General features: G+C 44.0%; 1 long non-coding RNA gene across 1 annotated transcript; it reads right to left on the bottom strand.

Moving 5' to 3' along the window:
* Positions 1–23: 23 nt before the first annotated feature.
* LOC141730709 (uncharacterized) lies at positions 24–7,413 on the bottom strand. Its single transcript, XR_012582335.1, has 3 exons — positions 6,777–7,413; positions 6,043–6,101; positions 24–150 (listed from the first exon to the last, which is right to left on the bottom strand). It is a non-coding gene; the product is annotated as an uncharacterized LOC141730709 (long non-coding RNA).

The raw sequence follows: 7,413 nt of genomic DNA, 5'->3' as shown, positions 1-7,413 counted from the left end.
ACCACAGTGAGATCCCGTCCTTACCCCTTTCAGTCCCTTACAGCTTTGGAAAATAAGTATTATTCACTTGACGTATTTCATCCTCACATTCAGCAGCAAAGCAAAATCCACAGGGTGAGGTTTTCCCTTTTATTAGACCAGCTGGAAGCACTGGAGGGGAAAAGACAGACAAGTTATCAATGTCTAAGCTCCTCTTCAAACAGTGTGTGTAAGAATATTCCAAACTGTGGTCTACAACTGAAATTTCTGCTGATTTAATAATATCCTAGACAGATTTCTTACATTCTTAGTTGAGTATTTGTAGATCAGTACTGTTTTGCATGTCTCAGGAAAACAGCCCCACACGTTAGTCATGGGGAAAGTGCAGAAGCATCTCCCTGGGTGGTCACACATTACATTGCACAAAACCATACTGGGAGTGAGAATAAAAGAACTCCTTACCTCACAAAATCAGCTTTTCACATAAAAATGCTTTTTGAATAAAAAGTTTTGAGGTTTTTTTTCTTTTCAAGCAAAAAAAAAAAAAAGTAATTGTTTTCTCAGTACTAATTCTGGTTTTTAATCAGTAACTGTTTTATAATACTAAAAAGTGCTTTGCCTTCTTGTGAACCTCTAAAAAAATAAACACCTCTTTAAATTTTAAGGCAAACAGTATTCCCCCCCCTGCTCCTGGCCAGCAGTTTTCAGTACAATACATTTCTTAAATGCAGGGGGGAAGCATCAGCATACTAACATACATAGAATACAGCAATGTGTATTTTCAGTAACACTGGCTTTATAACTCACCTTGGAAGCCTCAGATTGCTGCTCAGGGGAGCTCAGATGGCAGAGCACCAACAGCAGAGGTGCCACTGGGTACAGACAGGCTGGATCATATATCCACAAATTGCTCTAAGTGTTCAGATTGAAACACTTGTACTATAAAACATGGCAGGGAGGAAAAGAACTCCTACTAGCCCCAAGCATTTAAGAAAGGGCAGATGATTTTGCAGAGGAGATGAGCCAGTGCATAGGCAGGGCTCTCTGATTCAAACTCACGCATTTCTGGGCTCTTGCACCGTGTACTCAATGAGCTCCTGCTTAGCGCTGCTTTAAGGTGGAATTAACCAGGAGTTTTTCCACCCTGAAAGGTAGTTTTAGTACAGCAGGGTTTGCACAAACCCATGCTTTGGTAAATGAGAACAGTTGTCTGTTTTTAAGGGTTGTTAGGGCAAAACTTGGGCAACTGGATGAGTTTGATGAGCAGGGTGCCAGGGAGGTGTTTGGGGACCTGGATTTTGTGGCTGACTGCACGCGCAGCTGGGGGATCCCAGTCAAGTGCACACACTATCTCTGTATCTCACTGAAGCAGTAAAACTAGAGCATTTCTCAAGAGCATTAGGAGGCTAAATTCACAAATATTTGAAATTTGGCTTGAGAGTTCTGAGGGACAGGACTGTGGCGTGCCAAACTATGGCAGTACTGTGCACATTGGAGGCATGGTGAACATTAGCCAATTAACTGCAGATTATTATGTTTAGAGGAATTAAAATAAACCCCTCGATTCTGACTTGGTACAGCCAGGAGGGTGTAACAGCCCATCTGCTGTGTCAATATCATCCCCAGGTCCATTAGTGCAGGGTCTCTGGTACAGAAAAGCCGAGCCCCACACCAACACCATTCAACAATTGGTCGTGGACAAAAACTGTCCCTACCAGAGGCTGTCTGGGGAGAGCTGGAGGCATTTGGTTTTTATCTGACCTGATTCTGAGGCTCTCATTTCTTCTCACCGCCCAGTATTTCCCTTCAATATTCCCTTCAGTATTTTGGGAGAGGTGAATATAGCAAACAGCACATCTGATCAAGAACTCTGTCACCCCTAAGTATTTGCTTTCCAGTGTGCCTGGCCACAGTGGGAGCAGTGGTCAGTTCCCAAAGGACTGGATATCTCTGACTCCGGGAGCAGGAATCAGAGCCATGCAGATAAGGCTGTCATCAGAGATAACAGCAGTCAACAACCCTCAGCATCATTATCTCAGCAAAGGGAAAAAGCAGGCAGCCCCCCTTAATATACAAAGTGCCGTGGTTATATATGTCTCCTTTACAATGATAGATGGAAAGGGATAAAGGGAGAAATCTAACAGAAAGCCTTCAAAGCCAGCCTGCTTCACATCCTCGCTCTCCCAAACTGGAGCATGTTTCCATAAAAGCAGTAAACAGCCTCCCCCCAGCCCACACCCACGCTCGCCCAGCAAAGTGGCTCCAGCAAAACAATTTCACCGGCATGGATCTGAGCGAGGGCCGTTTTCCCCTCCTTTGGTTAGTGGAATTTCTTAAGAAGGAATAATGAAGCAGTGATTGCCAAACACACCTTACTGGAAGGCAAACAAATTGGCTGGATCAGGCCTTTTTAATTTGAAAAAATAAATAGAATAAACCTGAATTTATTTGCAATGGTTTGATTGCAGTCCAAAGCCATTGCACTGTTGAGCTCCTTTTCACCTTATAATCACTCCAGGAGCATGACACGATCCAGCCTGTCACTGTGCTGTGTGAGCTGCCCCAGGATTTACCCAGCTGCATGCTCCCCATGGCACACACAGACATGTGCAGTACAGGACCCAGCACTTCCCTGCCACAGCTGGCTGCTGCCAGACAGGGACCTGTGTGTCACCATCACCAAAACCCCAACACCAGCGTGACACTCTGCACTGCCCCTTTCAAACATGCAGGCCAGTTTGCAAAGCCCCAGACAAGCTGATCCTCAAAGAAACACCTTAATCAAAGCCGAAGAGGAAGCAGGGCAAATTAATAAGCAAAGATGTAAGGAAAAGGAAAAGTGGCAAAATCCTAAATAAAACGTCTGGGTCTGATTTCTTTATGTGCATTTCTGAAGTGAGAAGAAGCACACAGAAGGGCATTTAATTAAATCAAAGGGTAAAGGAAGGGGTTGCCATGCAGCTTGCTATTATGTTACAGTTCACTAAAATGAAAACTTATTTTTAAACCTCTGGTATTAATTTGAGATTATTCAGATACTTAATTAAAAGTGCAGCATGTGTTAAATATTATTTCAACAAAGATTATCATCAAAACCCTATGTAATAAGATCCTTCAATGCTTAGAGCGATATTTTATGCAAATTTTCTATGCCACCAAATGAAGGTCTCTTCAATTTTTTCCCCCCTTCTTCATTTGCTGCAGCAAAATGTTCCAGGCAGTGGAAAAAAAAAAAAAAGGTTTCTAGAATAACAAGGATACTACAGATAATGTAGTGCAACAAATAGCAGCTCGGTGGTAGTCACGTTTCTGTGCTCAGCTCCCTTCCTGATACCACTCGGCAATAAAGGACGAGATCAAACAGGCTCCCATTAGAGCTAAAGGGCTGAATTTTGCTCCCACTGAGGTTACAGATGGTGTAAGCCAGGAGTAAATTTGCCCTGGCAAAACCCTGTCGGGGTAAGAAAGGCAGGAATTCACTCCTCATGCATCAGGAATGAACCAACAGTTCATACCTGGAACACATAAGATAACAAGGTTTCCAGGGCAAAGAATATGTTTTCCTGTGTGGGATTTTTCCTGTGAATGAACTCAGTGAAGTTGATGGGAACTAATCCTGTAAGACCAAGGTTCAGTGCTAAGTTTTCAGTGTGTTTTGCAGTTTGATTTCTTTTAGAGAAAAAAAGATTAAATACTTGCTCTAAGTGACACTATCCTGCCTGAAAACCAGCAAATGAAACCCTTAAGAAAATAATCAAATACTTAAATGGATTTCCCTCTTATATAATGGTTGTGTTACTCCTGCCACAAGCAAACTTCATTTATTGATTAGGGCCAGCATTGCACTGATTCCCTAACAAACCCAGGACTATTCCTGAGCAAAGACCTCATTGTTTAGAGCGAACGTACCAGTCGTGAGGAATTGCACACACTGGTTGGAACATACGAAACACTGCTATTCCACAATGCAGAACAACTTCAAAAATAGTTTGTTCTTACTATTCAGCATGCACTCAATATATTGATTTTCTAAAGACTGGGAAGGACTTCCATTTGTTAGAGGCTGCTGTCAAAATATAGGAAAAGGAACTACTTTCAGTTTGGGGAATAGTTCAAGCCATCATCAAAAAACAGAACAAAAATCTTCCAGGAACCAAAAATGAAAAATAATATTTTCAGTGTATTAAAGAGTATGTCCATATCCTACACCCCCAGCACCACACACACACACTCAGCTTCTCTCACAGATTCTTCACTTTCACGGCTGCCACGCTGTTTGGAAGCCCCCACTGAAACAACAAACCATGTATTCTGCTGAAATCACAGCCCTAAAAATCTAGGGATAGGAAATGCTGAAGGTATGTTATAGCAACTGTTAGCCAGCCTCGGATTGTGGTTGGAGGTAAACTGCACCAGCAACACGAGCAAGAGATAATATGGAAGAATAATTAAAAATTATCCAAGTCAACATATCAGAGTAGCAGAATGCCAGCCGCGGCTTCAATCTGAGAGCCAGGAGGGGAATTCCTCTGCCCTGGATAAGGATTATCAGTGTGGCTGTCCTCAGAACAAACTGCGGGAAAGGTGCAATAAAGTGCATTTAAGGCAAAGAGAAAAATGTGGAGCCGAGGAGCAGTGCTCGTTTGTAACCATTTGCTCAGTCCTTCCTGCGCCTCGGTGGCTGCTGCGGCAGCTGCAGCGGGTCTGGCTGCAAACTCACACGGGCAAGCAGCTCGCCCTTGTACTTGCCAGAAAAGTTCAGAACTGGCCACTGATGCTACCAACAAATCCACATGGCATCTAAAAGGATTTTGGTTTAGTTTGGTTTTTAAAGGATGTTGTTAACAGGCAAAGAGAGAGTTAGAAAAAGTAATAATCACGGGATTTTAGTACTGAGTGTGCATGTTCTGAAAACAGAAAAGTTAGAAGTGATTAAACAAGAGGTAAAAGATGTTCCATCATGAAATCTACTTATAGCTGTATCTTGAAACAAAGATCTGAGCATAACATGATATATCATCTTGGGTTTCATACAGACCTGCATGCAAACAAAAAGCTGCTTTTACAGCAACTTATATATTCTATACACACATTTACTCAGATGTTCTTTGGGGCGCATTTTTGCACAAGCAACACAATATTATTTCCAGGTATTTAAGTGGTTGCAGGTTTTGTTTTCTTTTTAGTAGGTCCTTAGGTTTGGTTCTGTTTTTTTCCATTAGGGGTAAGTTACCTAGGAGAGCACATCATAGCCTCCTCACTCCTCACTGCAATCATGCACACGCAAACAGAGAAAAAGCAAAAACCGGCAAAAACAAAAAAACCCCGATGGCTGCAGGGGGCTGTTGCTGTGAGGAGCAGGGGTGCGCGGGGCTGGGGGTAGCTGTGCGGTTTGCGCGGTGCGGGTTTGGTGCGGGCTCGGTGCGGGCTTTGCGCGGCACGGGCGGAGCGCAGCCCGAGCGCAGGCGGCTGCTGCCCCCTATGGGCCGCGGCGCGCAGTGCCCCGGCCGGCGCGGAGCGCGGTGCGCGGAGCCGGCCCGCACAGAACAGCGCAGAACAGCGCGGCCGCTGCTTCGCGCACACACACCGCTCGGAAAGGCCGCTGAACCACCGCCCAATGCCCGCTATTGGGCACGCCAGGCCGGACAAAGCCAGGCTGGCAGGAGCAGCTCTGCTCAGGGCATCGCTTTCCCAGAGCCGCTCCCGCTACCTTTCACTATCGGAAGTGTTCGAGAAAAGCCCGGCTTTATCGCGGGCTCTTTGTGCTTTAGCTCACTGCTTTATGGTTGCAAAAAGGGATCGACACAATGTGGGAAAAGAAGAGGGAATGCAAGTTTTCCACTAGAGCAGATGACTAGGTATTAAGAATAATTAAAAAATTAGGAAACAAAAAGGGGGGATGGGACTTTTTTCCCCAAAGTGGTGGGGAAAAAAAAAAAGTGCATAGCAATGTACAGATACTGACGTGTGAAGCCCCACATTTTGGTGCACTCATTTCTCAGATGGGCTAAAGCAGTGCCCTTACCCAGTCCCTTACAAAAGTGTGTCCACGCGAGCGCTCACCTTCAAGGAGCACAAGTGTTCCTCTTAGTCCTGTCCTCACTTCCACTGGTTTTGAAAATCTGGAGAAAAGCCACAAAGTTAAGTTAAACCAGCAAGAGTTTAGAATCAGATTTCCAAATATAGTCATTTTAAAGGATGAACTTGCTCCTCCTAATAATGCATAAAATTTTGGTGTCAGTCCTGTTTCCATTTAAGCCCTTATAAATACGCATATACAAATTGTGTATAATATGATGTGTAAGTAGGAAGAGAATCATGTATGTGTGTATCCAGACTGTATTAAAGATAATTAATATGCATGTTCTCTCTGACCAAAATGCATATTGGGATAAACACTGAAGCATAGAAGAAATTTTTTTTTTTCCAGGCACTTAAAGTAGCTAGTGAGACCAGGCGTTGAAAACTTACAGAGAATTTAAGATCATAATTAAAAGCAACTAAGATTAGATTAATCTTTTCAAAAAATAAGTCAGACATCAGGCCCCAGATGTCAACATATGCTGTCTCTCAGGTAATAGCTGAGACAAATAAACCAAACTGTGAGGTTTGTACTAATCTGAATGTGTGCCGGTGCTTGTCTGATGGGGGCACATAACTGCCTCAGTCCCAGAGCAGAGGCAGTTCAGGATGAACTGTGAGGCCGGTCAGAGCTGAGCACCCATCCTCTACCCAACACTGTATTTCACAAAAACCAACCCAAATTTATTCCCTTCCTTAAGGTCTTTCAGCCTTACCTGCACCAGCCTGTTAGTTCATAACCGCTGCATGGGTAAAGGCTGCTCTCAATTCCTGCATCTGGTGTGAGGCAGAGGACAGAGCTGGTTTTGAAAAGCAAGTCATGGTGAGAGCGTGCATTGTGATGAAAACTGAACAGGCCAGTAACACTGTGATGTGCTCTGCAAACTCTATCCTGTCTTTTTATTCTATTGCAATTAGAAATAAATTACCTTGCACAGAAAGCAGACAGTGATGTGCAGCTGGCCTAGGTGGCATGGTGAAATTTATTACCAAGTGGCACAAGTGAAGATTTCCGTCACACGGAGGTCAGTGTGCAGTGCACAGACATTCTGTGAGCGTGTTTTGTGGGTCATGTTTTTATCTTCCCAAACGAGCGCGTCTCTACAGTAACTGAACGTTTGTTTGCTTGTATGGGGCTCATTACAGCTGGGTCATACTTGAAATCCCAGAGTTTATGGCATGTACAGGGGAAATTATTTTTCACATGATCTCTGGTCCTGCTTCTCTGCAGAGCCACCTGCATAGCCCACATCCCACTGCCAGCCCAGCTGCCTAACACTGATCAGTTGGTGTTTTTAAACTACCTGTGTCCATAAGCAGCTTCCCATTGACCAAAATGATGGCTGTTAGTCT

This window comes from Zonotrichia albicollis, chromosome 12 (genome assembly GCF_047830755.1).
Source record: "Zonotrichia albicollis isolate bZonAlb1 chromosome 12, bZonAlb1.hap1, whole genome shotgun sequence".
Lineage (NCBI taxonomy): Eukaryota > Metazoa > Chordata > Aves > Passeriformes > Passerellidae > Zonotrichia > Zonotrichia albicollis.
Note: the sequence above shows the minus strand (reverse complement) of the source record. Positions and strands in the feature narration are given on the sequence as shown.